We start from the raw sequence: 14,655 nt of genomic DNA, 5'->3' as shown, positions 1-14,655 counted from the left end.
TATTTTTTTCTAGGACACCAGAATAGCATCTTAAGAATTAAGATGCCAAACTTCTTAGCAGTTGCAATACATATACCAGAGAAAAATGGATAATTAAATAAAAAGATTGATGTATTTGTATTATGTAAGACATTTTCCCTTCCATAATAAGAAATCTTGTAATGGAAAATTGATTACAATGAAATCAAATCTCTCTCCTAATACCTACATAAAGTTCAAATTTGAGTTCTGGAAGGAGGCAGCAGAGTTGTCAAGATCAGAAACATATTTATTTGTTAAAACTTAAATGTTTCTTGAAATACCTATGTGCAATTGTTGCTTGCCTTTTTGCTTTTTCTAGTCTATAAATGTTGTTGAAAATGCATGGAAAAAAAGAGCAGTTACATGAGCAATCTGTACTTCAGAAAGCTTAACAAAGGATCAGGAAGATGAACTATGTAAGGATAGGATTATTTTGCAGGTGGAATGAAACTGTTCTATGGTTATCTCCAGGGATAGCTAGGATTCTAGTGCTAACCCTTTGGCCAAGATAAGCATGTGGTACCCAGTGATTTATAATGTGCGGTTTAAGTATGAAACTCCCCTGGAGACACACTGTACAAGCTTGTCTAAATTTTGTAGGAATATATAGATTTATGGTTTATACCTGGTTTAATCAGTTACAGAGACTAGTTTAAGTAAGTAAGCATAATGGTATGAGACCTCTTTGTAAATTTGTGTACTAGCCTACCTGAAAACGAGATACCTTACATGCATCTTGGTGATTTGGAGCCCAAAGATGAAAAACATCCGGAAAAAATGGTACGGAATGGCTGTGCTTGTAAGTGTTCAAACTTCTCTACAATTGCCTTTGTTTCTCTCTCCTGTTGTACTACGGTCTTTAACCTTTACAAACCCTAATGTAAATCTATTCTGTGGAGTCCTGCTAATCTTCTTAATCATCAAATACTGTATAATTGATGTAATAACCTATAGAACCTACAAAAATATTACCAAACTAATAGTAAGTTAAGGAAGATGATGCTAAATGGTCAATACATTAAATGAAATTGTATTTTGACACAATAGTAATGGGAAGTGGAAAATCAAAACTTTATAATTTGTAATAGTATTAAAAGAAAAAAACACCTGTGCCACAAAAGGAAAGATTTAAAAAAACACGTGCATGACTTGTATTCAGAAATTATATAACCTCCCTGAGAAAACTTGAAGGAGGCCTAAATAATTGGAGCGATAAACCAAGATCTTAAATTGGAGGAAAAAATATTTTTACAATCAACTATCCCCAGAATAATATACAGATTCAACTCAATTCCAATGAAAATCCTAGTAGACTTTCCGTAGAAATTAACAAGGTAATACCAAAACTCAAAGAAAATGGAAAACAGCTTTAAAAAAGCCAGAAAAAAAAACATTAAAATTTAATGTATGAATTGTGTACTGCAACTACAAAGAAAATCCACATACTTACATCAGGTTTAAACAGTACTAATTTATTTCTTAAATTTTTGTCAGTTCAAAATGTGACAGGTGGATCACTGGACTAAATCAAGGTGTTGCAGAGCTGTGTTCCTCTCTTGGGGCTCCAAGGGAGAATCAGTTTCCTTGTCTTTTCCAGCTTCTAGAGGCTTCCTGAATTGATTGGTTCACGGTCTCTTTCTCCATCTTCAAAGCCAGCAACTGTCTCTCTCTGATCCTTCTTACTCATCTTGTTTCTCTATCTTTCTCCATCTCTGCCTCTCTCAATCCCACCCTTCTTTCCATATGGTATTACGTTGAGCCCATTTAGAAAATCAAGAATAAAGTTTCCATTGCAAGGCCTTTAACATTAGTAATATCTGAAAAGTTCCTTTCTCTAAGTAAGGTACCATAATCACAGGTACCAGGGATCAGACATGGGCATCATTGGGGAGGCCATTATTCTACCCCCCAAAATTAAGAACAGATGGGAGGACTCACACTACAGTAATCAAGGGAAGGCATAATGATATAAGGATAAATATATAAATTTGTGGGAAATGATAAAAAGTCCAGAAATAGACACACACGCGCGCGCACACACACACACGCACACTTACCTATATTCAGTGGATTTTTGACAAAACTGACAAGTTATTCAGGAAGTAAAAGGATATCATTTCCAGCAAATTGTGCTAAACAACTAAAAATCCATATGAGGAAAAAAGATGAACCCTATTGCATACACAAAATAGCTAGAAATCAATCATAGACATGAATGTAAAAGTACATATGTAAACTTTGGAGAGAAAAAAAGTATGACAAATCTTTGCGACTTTGAAGTTGGAAAAAATGTCCTATATAGAGCACAAAATAAATAATAAAAAATTGACCAATTTGGACTTCATCAAAAGTTAAGGCATATGTTCCTGGAAATAAACTGTTAGAAACTTAAAAGATAAGACACAAATGGAAGAAAATATTTGCAAATCATATACTTGATAAAGGAATTGTCTCCCAAATATCAAACTACCTACTTAAATTTGGGAAAAATTCAATTTCACAGAAGGAGACCTAATAATGGCCAATAAGCAGATGAAAAGGTGTTCACTATCATAAGTCAAACAGCAACGTAAAATTAAAGCAAAATGACATCCCACAATATGCACAACATAATGGTTAAAATTTTGAACCTGATGATCCTGTTTGTTAATAAAGATGAGAATCAACTGGAATTCTCAAACATTGCTGGTGGGGATGCAAAATGCCAGTTAACTTGAAATTCAGTAAGGCAGATTCTTACAGATTTAATCATGTACATAACCCAGCAATTCCCTTTTGGATATGTATGCAACAAATAGTAAATATATGCACATTCAAAGACTTAAATTCAAATGTTCATAAATAGCTCAATCATAATTGCCAAAACCTGGAAACACTCCAAAAATCCATCAATATTGGAATGGATAAACACATTTTATATCGATATAATGCTACACAACTCTATTATGAAAACAAATGAGCTACTGATGCAAGAAACCACACAGAAGAATGTCACAGACATTATGCTAAAATAAAGCAGCCAGATAGGAGAATCCATTTCTATAAAGCCATTGATATGCAACTGTGGAAAGGAAACACTACTCTATAGTAACAAAAAGAATATTGGTTGCCTGGTGTGGTGTTGCTGGGGGAAGCTAAATGGCAAGAGAAGAACAGAACTGTCTCAGAAGATGAAAACTGTCTCTAGCTTGACTTGGTTTGTGATTACATAGATGTACACATTTGTCAAAGCACTGGCCTACTCACTAATATGTATGATTTTTATTGTATATAATTCATACTTATATGGAGATGATTTTTAAATAGACACTTTGCCAAAGAAGATATCCAGATGGCAAAAACACACGTGAAAAGATGCTCAACACCGCTCAGCATCAGGGAATTACAAATCAAAACCACATTGAGATACCAACTCACACCCATCAGAATGGCTAAAATTAACAACTCAGGAAACAACATGTTGGTGAGGATGTGGAGAAAGGGGAACCCTATTGCAATGTTGGTGGGAATGTCACTCTAGAAAACAGTTTGGAGGTTCCTCAAAAAATTAAAAATAGAACTGATCTATGACCCAGCAAGTACACTACTAGGAATTTATCCAAAGGATACAAAAATGCTGATTTGAAGGGGCACATGCACCCCAATGTTTATAGGAGCACTATCAGCAATACCCAAATTATGGCAAGAGCCCAAATGTCCATCAACTGATGAATGGAGTAAGAAGATGTGGTATATATATATATATATATATACACACACACACACACACACACACATACATACATACATACATACAATGGAATACTACTCAGCGATGCAAAAGAATGAAGTTTTGCCATTTGCAACAATGTGTATGGAACTGGAGGGTATTATGACAGGTGAAATAAGTCAGTCAAAGACAAATATCGTATGATTTCACTCATATGTGGAATTTGAGAAAGTTAACAGATGAACATAGGAGAAGGGAAGGAAAAATAAGATAAAAACAGAGAGGGAGGCAAACCGTAAGAGATTCCTAAACAGAGAAGAAACCATAAGAGACTCTTAAATACAGAGAACAAGCTGAGGGTTGATGGTGGGGATGGGGGGGGTGTTATATGAGTGATGGACATTAAGGAGGGCACTTGTTGGGATGAGCACTGGGTGTTATATGGAAGGGGTGAGTCATTGGGTCCTACCCCTGAAGCCAAGATTACACTGCATGTTAACTAATTTGAGAAAATAATAATAATAATAATAATAAATAAATGAGCACTTGGAAACTAAACATACAGTTGTCAAAAAATTTTCAAGTGATTAAGTTACTAGGAAAAAAAACAATCTGCCTAAATAAAAAATAAAAAGTGAAAATAAATGGAATTACAAGAAAAATACTATGTTACAAAGGAAATCAAGCTGAATAATAAGAAACTCCAGACAGAAAGAACAGAAAATATTAAGAAATAAAAACAAAACTAGTGAGACAGGGAAACTGAAGAATTCCATAAAAATCTGCTGTTTGTTCCTTTTCCTGCTTCTATTCTTGGTAGTACCTGCACCCCCACCCCACTTTACACATACCTTGTAATGCAAACAGTATATGTCCTCCTTGTAAGAGACAAGGAATTAATGATTTCTCTAGAATAGATAACATCTAAGGAAAGACCAGGTGAGAATGACCTGATGAAGCTATCATATGCATATTCAAGACCACTGGTGCTAGACATCTCCAAGGCCCTCTGGCTGCAAGGAATAATGCCTTCCTCCCCACCCCACCCCCCTATCCCCCCATCTTTGTACTAGCCAGTTCCGGGATGCATGAGGGGACACTTCACCAGACCACCATCCTCAATAAAAAACCGTAGACCCCAAAGACGAGATTCATGCTCCTTTCCTTTCTGACTCTCCCAGATGCTGTCTGTATCTGCTCTCTCTATATCTTCAGTAAACTCTGCTTTCACCTCCTGCTGGCTTGTGTTTGATTTCCATCCTACACAAAGCCAACGATCTTGACCGGTCCTGCAGGACCCTCTCTGGGTCACCGGACCTGGCCTGCCAGCATCAATAGCACAAGGAATGAGTGACATCAGCAAGATGGTGGATAAAATATTTCTCACAATATCCTCCCCTAACCACTAGCTGGCATCTAGTTACAGACAAAAGTGCCTTTGGGGGAGATGTGGGATCCAGGTAGGACATTGTGAAACCCCAGAGAAGTCCAAGAATAAGAGGGCTGTTTTGAGAAAACAGGTCTGCACCCAGGGGCTGACTTGCCAATTGTGGTCCTGGCTAGAAACACAGAAACAGCTGCACAATCCTAAGGACTGGGCTCCAGCCCCATCTGGCTTTGACTCTGTAACCAGCACCACCTGCCAAGGGACCTGGAAGGAGTCTCACCCACCCATATGCATAGTAATAGGCACACAGACCTCAGCCCTGGCTCTGGACCCTGAAGCAGCCTGTGAACCAGCACCAGCCCCTCTCAGTCACAGTCTAGAAGCCACTGGAGAATGCCAATTTAAACAATTACGCATAGATAAGAGAGCCTTTGTAGAAGTCCAGCAGTCCAGCAGAGAATTTCCGGTACGTCGATGCAGCAAAAGATCCAAGACTAGTCGCTTTGAAGAGGGTCAGTTTGGCTTTACAATTGATACCTCTCCCTCAGGGGCCTAGAGAGAACTTTCTTCTCCCCCCCCTCCCCGCCGCAGGTTAAAGTGAGGGTATGTGAATGAGTGCAAGGCTTCCCAGCTGTGTGAGAGACTGCCAAGGAGGCCCATTTCTCTCTTGCTGCATCCAGAGTACTGATCCATGAGCTTTGCGGTTTGGAGCAGTGCGCAGCTGAAAGGACAGCAGCCAGTGCTTGGAATGAAATATGTCAAAGGCACCTAGTGATTTTTTTTTCTATTCTTTTACTTTGAGCCAAACTATCTTTTCAAGTTTGAAGTGAATTTCTTGTAGATGGCATATAGCCGGATGTTGTTTATGTGTCCACCCTGCCATTGTCAGTCTTTAATTAAAGTATTTAGACCATTGACATTTAAAGTCATTATTTTTATATTAAATGGCTACATCAGCCATTTTATTATTTGGCGTGTGTGTGTGTGTGTGTGTGTGTTTCCTGTTTCTCATTCCTATTTCCTTTCCTTGTCTTCCCTGTGGGTTTCTTCAACATTTTAAAATAATTTTGGTATATCTATATTGTTGACTATATCTCTTTGTATGTTTTAGCAGTAGTAATCTAAGCATTAATATAGACATATAAAGCTTATCACTTCCTGGTACTGACACATTACCACTTCACGTAAAACGTGGAAGTCTTACTTCCTTTTGGCTTTCCCCACATCTTCAACTTTGCATACAACAAATATGTCTTTCTTCTATATGACTTATTGCATTAGTCATATTCAGTCAGGGAACAGAAACCAATCCATCTATTTCTACAAGTGAAAATTAAATACAGACAATTAGTTGCAAAGGTGTAGAAAGGTCTACAAGACCAAATGGGAAAACGAAGAAGCCGGGGGACATGAAGAGCAATAAGTATAATATCAAAAAGCAAAAGACACTATTGCTTTCAAGATGGCACCTAAAGCTTGCACCTGTTGCTTTGTTGTTGGAAAGAGTTTTACAGTTACTTCTGGCTCTAGTGAAGATCAGGAACAAATTAGCAGAACTTCTGAAAACGGCATTCCCTCTGGATCACCCAATTGCTACTTGAATTATATTGTACAAATACCTTGTCTCTAACTACTGTTGGGAGCTGCCAGTCTGGGAGAGCCAGAATATTCTTCCTTGTTTCTGATTTCCCACTACTACTTCTATGGGCAAAATTCATTGAAAACTGACAAACAAAGAAGAGTGGGAAATGTACTTTATGCTCTAAGTCTTAAGAATACACAGCTTTGTATAGAAATTTGGATGTGGTGCTAAATGACATCAATTAAATAACCAACACAGTCCACCACAATAACGATAATGATAGTTCCACATGACAAGATTACCTTTGCTTTCCTATAATGAAGATGACTTTGTTCTCTTCTATAAATGGGAATCAAAACTTCCAAGAGTCATCCTATTGATATTTGGTAATGTTGTTACCTTACTTTAGTCACAATCCCACAGAGGTATTCTGTATCTTAAAAGCTAAATCATTTCCTTTCACAAAGGCATAAGGTCAAGGAAGAGAAAACAGTTAAAAAATATACAAATTCACCTAGAAGAATCAAAACAGAAAGTATAGTGCTGCAGTCCTCATTTAAGTTATTGATCATTAGGCTGTGGTTGATATTATAAATGTTTTTCTACACCCCATGTTTCCTTCCTCTGCAGCCAGCATCTAAACTAGTCCAGATCCTCTACCTGATGGGGCTAACCAAAACTTCATTTCCAAATTGTCAGAGACCATAGCAACCTCACATTTAGTAGGTTGTGGATGTCTTCCATTAACCTTTATTGATGCACAGAGAAGTGTAAAGAAACCTCAGTGTTTTCCGCATTCAAATATAATTTCCCTGTTCTCATCACGTAGTGGTAAACAATAACCATGTCACAATTCAACTCAATATCCCCGGCCTGTGTACATAATCCACTTCTATGCCTGTTAGTTCAGTGACTTGAGAGGCCCAAGATAACAGATTTACCATCAACTTCCAGTAAAAGGAAATATTGATTTGTCCCTAGTGAAAGCATTGTCTCTTACGACCTGCCTTTTAAACTAGCAGAGTACCAAGTTGTAAGCTTGGAGAATGTTATTAGTGATTAAACATCTTAACAGATGCAGATAAAGTGATAATCGAATACAATTCAACACAAACTCTTGGTCAAAAAAGAAAATACAATAAAATTCTTGCAACACTAATAGAAGGAAATGTCCTTAAGCAAACAAAACAGAGCTGTTGAGATACCGTGCTGCCAATATGCTACAATCCCAATTTACTCACAACAGTGTTAACAGTTGTGATATTGTGAAATATATATTTAGTCTTTTTTTCCCATTTCTGGTACAGAGCTCCTAAAATGCTTGGAATTTCCTAAGTGATGAGTGTGATAAAAAGTATCTTTAGTTATGCTAATGAGGTGACTTTTAGAAAACACCAAGATAGGGGCTGGTTGCCAGAGGAACCAGCCCTGATTTTAGAGAGTTGGACTGTTCAGTCCCCTGACCTCCAGAGGTTGGATCTATTGCCAATGGCCAATGGCTTAAGCCTTACAAGAAATGATGAAAGGAGTTCCTCAACTTAAAGTGTCTTTCATGTTAACATGAAAACATAAAAATAAAACACACTACTAGGTAAGTATGGTCAGATTCAAAATACTCTAAACTGTAATATGGTGGTGTGTTAACCACTTAATTCTAATGTAAAGCTGAAGGACCAAAGAAATAAAAATAGGTATACCTGCAATACTTAATGATACAGAATATAAAAAGAAATTTTGACATGAAAAACATATAATATTGGGATGAGTAAAGGGTAGAATTTTTATACACAATAGAAGCTAAATTGTCATTAGTATAAAATACAGTGTTATATCTATAAGATATTTGAAGCAGGCCTCATGGTAACCACAAAGCAAAAACTTACAGTAGATATACAAAAGAGAAAGAGAAAGGATTCAAAAGATACCAAGATGAAAAATTATTAATCCACAGAGGAATACAGTAAGAGAGGAAGAAAGGAATAAGGGAACTGCAAACCACCCCAAAACAATTAATAAGATGACATTAGTAAATCCTTACCTATAAATAATTATTTTAACTATAAATGGATTAATTTTCCAATGAAAAGGCATAGAGTGGCCTATATGTATATGCTATAGAAAAGGCAGTGGAATATACTGCCTACAGGACACCCACTTCAACTTTATCAATACACATAGAATCAAGGTGTAGGAATGGAAGAAGATATTCTATGCAAGTAAAATCCAAAAACAAGCAAGGGTATCTATACTTATATCAGATAATACAGACTTTAACTTAAAAATAGTACAAGAGGGGTGCCTGACTTCAGCTTAGGTCATGATTTCATAGTTCGTGAGTTCAAGCCCTGCATCAGGCTATCTGCTGTCAGCACAGACCCTGCCTTGGATCCTCTGTCCCCCTCTTTCTCTGCCCCTCCCCTGCTCATTCTCTCTCTTTCTCTCTCTCCCTCTTTCTCTCTGTCTCTCTCAAAATAAATAACTTAAAAAAAAAAGTTAAGAAACAAAAAGTTAAACAAAAAGTTAAGAAACAGTATAAGAAACAAAGCAGGTGATCATGTAATAAGAATGATTAAGAATGAGTTTTATCATCAATGATAAGAATGAGTCTTCAACTCATCAAGAAGATATATAATAGTAAATATATATGCATCCAACATTGTAGCACCTAAATACACTAAGCATTACAAATAAATCTGAAGGGAGATATAATCCACACACTAATAGCAGGGAACATCAGTAGTTATTATCAGCATTATCAACAATGGATAGATAATCCAGATTGAAAGTCAATAAGGAAACATTGGACCTAAACTACATTTTAGACCAGATGGAATTTATAAACAAACAGGGAGCATTTTATCCAACAGAAACAGAATACACATCCTTCTCAGCTCACATGCACATTCTACAGGATATATCACAGGATAGAATGTAAGCTATTATTTATCTTAAGTATAGAAAACTGCTCATGGGCTTTCATCTGAATCTTTTTTCCTTATTTGTCTCTTGGGAGGGGGGTAAGTCTTTGATCTTCCATATACCTTTTAAATCAACTTATCAAGTTCCTTTTAATAGCCTTATTTATTTTTATTTAGAATTACCTTTAAACTTCATAATTTATAAAAAATTTATAGCTTTATAATGTTGTGCCTTCCTATTCCTGAATGTGGTATATTTCTAAATGTAATAGGTCTTTTTGAATGCTCACTAATTGTCTTCTATTGTATATGTTAGGGAAGTTTTTAGTTTTTGTGAGCTGTTTTTTGTAGATAACATGGTTATTTGAGTTCTAAGAATGTTCTTTTTACCTTTGGTGATTTGAAACATCACAAAACAATATTATATATTAGCTTAAAATTTAGAATTAACTTTATTGATGATCTTTGACTTCCTTTGTGCTATTTTTTAAATAATTTAATGTTAAGGTTTCTTTTTTGAGCTCTATTGAGATATAATAGATATATAACATTGTGTAAGTGTTTTTCTGAGAAATAGCTTTTACATCAACAACTAATATTTTTTTGGCTTTAGAAGTGCATTGCTTTGTAGATGATATAGAAATAAACAACTCCTGTAATGCTGCATTAAAATGCAGGTGATACTTCGGAATGTAACAAATATCACTTGTAAAAACTGATGCTCCAAAGTGTGCATACTGGATGAGCCCACCTTGATAAAATTAAAAAGAATTAAAATAAAATACACTTTCTAGGGATATATGCAGAGGCAAGCATGGTGTATAGAGAGAAAGCAAGGAAATAATGACTAGGAAATACCGGGTGGTGTTTACTCCAAGTGAAGGGGGGAGAAGGTGATTCATGAGTCACCATATAATTAACAATAGGGGAATTTTTGTGGGGGGTTCTAGCTTTCACTTTGGCTAATTTGTTTAAGGGAGTTTACACATTATTAATAGTTATTAACTTCATATTTTTAAAAATTGAAAATCAGCCACACAAGTGACACAAACATGATGAGAATGAGTCACGAAGCACAAATGACTAATCTCTATGAAATTTCAATTTAAAGCTCTGTGACTTTTAATTTTTTAAAAGAGGTATGGTTTTCTATATCTATCAGATGGAAGACTAGGCTGTCCTAAGAAATCTGCAATTGTGAAGCACCTACCAGCCAGGAAGAATAGTACTCGCATTATCTCAAATGTATAGTTGTTCTCATAAGAAAGTTAAATCTCTAGACACCAAATAAAGAAAAGGAAAGTGAAAACTCTTACCTCACATAGATTTACTCCTTATTAAATGTTTTTCTTTTTTAAGTAAAGTGCTGTGGGGCATGGTTGTGGATTTCTTTCCCTTTCCAACCTCCTTACTGGAACACCTATGCAAACATAGGTGCAGCATAAATGTATAGGACATTTAGCTCAAAGACCCCTTTCAGAAAGAATTCACTAGCTCCTAAAACAAGATTAGTTTTCAACTGGAATGTGGGGTAAAGGTTTGTTCAAGTTTCACATTTAACTTTCATGTCTGCATATTCCCTTTCCTCTGCTATTTCTCTTGTCTAGAAATATCCTCTTTTAAGAAATGTTTATTTATTTATTTTGAGAGAGAGAGAGTGCACGCACATGAGCTGGCAAGTGAGGAGAGGACAGACGAAGAGAGAGAATCCCAAGCAGGCTCTTCACTGTCAGTGCAGACCCCAACATGGGGTTCGATCCCACAACCCTGGGATTGTGACCCAAGCGAATCAAGAGTCAGACGCTCAACTGACTGAGCCACTCCGGCAACCCTAGAAATATCCTTTTAATGCCAATTCTAATATGATCTAGGGGATCAGAGCATTTAACATACAGATGGGAGTCAGGAGGAAAAGACCATCAAATGACACATCTTCCCAGCTGGTCAGCAAGCACATTGATGATAGAGCCCTCCCTACTGGTGAACTGGGGTACTTTTCATTGAAACACTTAGGACTGGACAGGAAGCTTTATTGTGTTGTTGTTCATTGTTGTTGATAATGAAGGAAATTTCCCAAATATAGATTTAACTAACATACAAAACCCAGCATGCAACAAATTATGAAATGAATAATGCTCAGTGATGCATAGTCTGCTTGTACCTGGTATTTAATGAGGTACCCTAAGCTCATTAGAGGTTTCATTTACAGTAGCTTGGAAATAGAAGACTGGATAACAAAAGAAAATGACAGACTTTTAAAAAAAACACAATGAAGAATTTATCATTTTAATAATAGAAATGATTTTAAATTTTCTTTTATTTTCAACAGTTGCCAATGGTCTCAGAAAACGAATTAAAATGTGTGGGCATTACACTGGGAATTAAGAATACACTCTACGTTTTATTAAAAAAGATACACCTATTACACATAGCTAACTTTACTAAAATATTAAACTGATGGTAATGTTCCTGAGTTTTAGCAGGTGAATTGAGGTATAATTGAAATAGAATAATATTTTAAATTACTGTATGTATTTAAAATGCATGACTTGATGAGGTTTGACATATAAAACCATCATCACATATGAGATTATGAGGGTATCTGTCGCTCCCCAAAGTTTCCTTGTATTATATATAAGAATCCTAGATACATTTTGAAGTTACAATCCAGCTTTTTTGTGTCTTATTTTCTAGTTAAGTTTCCATGAACATATCTACAGATCTCCATAATCAGTGTTAACTGGCCTTTCACACTGTAGAACTCAGAAAACAGAAAACATATTTTTTACGTTACCCTTAGGTGAATATGTAACAATTTTTACACAAACGTATTCTTTAGTACTAACTAACAATACGGACTATTCTTGCCTGTCAATCCAATCAAAAATATACCCACATGAAAGCAGACAGTTATATTTAAGAGGGAAGCTGAATGTTGAAAACCGTTTCAACTTACCTCGTCCATGAGAGCAAGAAACCCACAAGATGAGAATGACATTGACTAGTAATCACATATTAGATATTCCCAATGGTAAGTTAATACAGTTTTCCAGTTGAGTTGTTTGGGGTTGTAAATCTGCTTCATTAGCAGTTAGCAGGTGAGACCCTGAATGTAAGTGCATTACAGTGAAACTAGTTAATTGTTGCCATCCAGTTAAATAACAAAATTCAAAGAGTTATACACAATCCCTAAATAATTCCCCTCCGTAGTTTCACAATACTTCATTGCATTCACTACTCAGTATCTAGTAAGGGTTAAAAGGGTTAAAGCAAATTCTTAGTATTTATATATTCTATAACTAATGTGCCTCGAGCCACCTTTACTTATGGCCCAATTTACTCTGAAACATATAATGATTTCCCCTCTTAGGAAAAATACCACATAAATTTCTGCCTGGTTATATTTGTCATTTTTTAGGATATGATCCTATGCTATAAAAAAATTGTTTTCAAACACATAATTATAATCTAAAATATGATATTACTAGAAAAGAGAAAACTAATGAGGAAACAAGGCATCTGCTCAATTCTAAGCACTAACTTACCCAATATCCTCCATTTCTCCTGACAACAGATCTAGAAGGAACTCAACTGACTTGCCAGGGCTGGGTAAGGTGGGCTGGTCAGAATGTTGACCACTAAGAGACCACTGGAAGCCCTGGCTGCTGGAGAAGCCTAGATCTACATCAGGCAGCAAGTCCAAATGGGGATAGACTGTCATCATTTTGTAGCTGCCACCTCAAGGTGATTTTCAGGGGATGGGCCCCTCCACTCTGGAGATCATGAGGTGGTTGGGCCTAGAAAGCCCCACTGCCTAAGGCAGGATTTAAGGTTGCACACTGTGCATGCCTCTGCCCAGTAGTTCAGGGTAGCTCAGGACCGGGAACAGGGCGCTGCTCAGCACAGGCTGGTCTTGCTAGCATGGGGCCACAAGGACTGGCCAGGGTGTCATCTAAAAAGAGACACCAGGGAGAGCCAGTTACTGGAAAAGCTGGAGACTCTATTAGGCTGCAAGTTCAAATGGGCACTGACTATAGCAAATTTGTAGAAGCAGTCTCAGGGTGATTTTTAAGGGATGGGGACCAGCTACAATGGCAAATAGACAGGTGGTTGTGGGTCACCCCAGGCCTAAAATGCTAGAGGCCCCAATCCCTAAGGCAAGCTGAAGGGGTACATACTGCCATGGGTGTTCAGAGCAGATCAGTAATCACTTGGGATGTGGAACAGACAATAGATCGGAAAGATCAGTCACAGGAGCGGGATCATGGAGACACAAGGCATTTGTCTTGCTCAAAACCCTAACCTGCAAAATGGGCATATGCCTATGAAGGCAGGGCTCAAGGTTACAGGATTGCTTTTGCAGGACTGTGTTGGGAGAGCTGACTAGGGTATCATATAATCAGGGATACCTGTGTGACCTAGTTTTGGGAGAAGACCAGCACTGACTTTTTAGCTCCCATTTGAGAGACAGCTAGCCCTCAAGGACAGGGTATCAGTCCATTAGGAGACACCTAGGAGTCCTTATTCCCTGTTGAGTCCATGAGCCCATCAGGCTACAGGTCCACAAGAGTCTCATTTTTGGAGCTGGCCTCTCAAAGTGATTTGGGGAAGTAGGTCTTCCCTCCATGCCTCCAGATCTGCAGGTGGTTGGGACTGGCCAGGGTTCCACAGGTTTGAAGGGATGGGTCTGCCCCTGGCCAGCTTTCCAGTGTGTTCCCTGTTACTGTGCCCACGCCATGGCACAGATCAAGGGAGCCAAGGACCTGACCAGGAAGGGCACCAAGAGCCTGGGTCATGGGAGCAGGGTCTTGGTCTTACTCACATCTACTTGATCCTAAGACTTAATCTATACAAAGGGGCATATTCCTACTGAGGCCCTTTAGTAGTCATCTGGGCTGCTTCCCCTGAGCTGGGTTGAGCAAGCTGGCCATGGCAACCTCCAGCCGATAAAGGGACACCTGGGAGCCTTGCTCACCTGGCCACTGATTCCCAGGAACGCAGCTGATGATGGTAAGTGTATGTGAGCACTGACCACGAC

The sequence above is a fragment of the Panthera uncia genome, chromosome F1 (genome assembly GCF_023721935.1).
Source record: "Panthera uncia isolate 11264 chromosome F1, Puncia_PCG_1.0, whole genome shotgun sequence".
In the NCBI taxonomy this organism is placed as follows: Eukaryota; Metazoa; Chordata; class Mammalia; order Carnivora; family Felidae; genus Panthera; species Panthera uncia.
Note: the sequence above shows the minus strand (reverse complement) of the source record.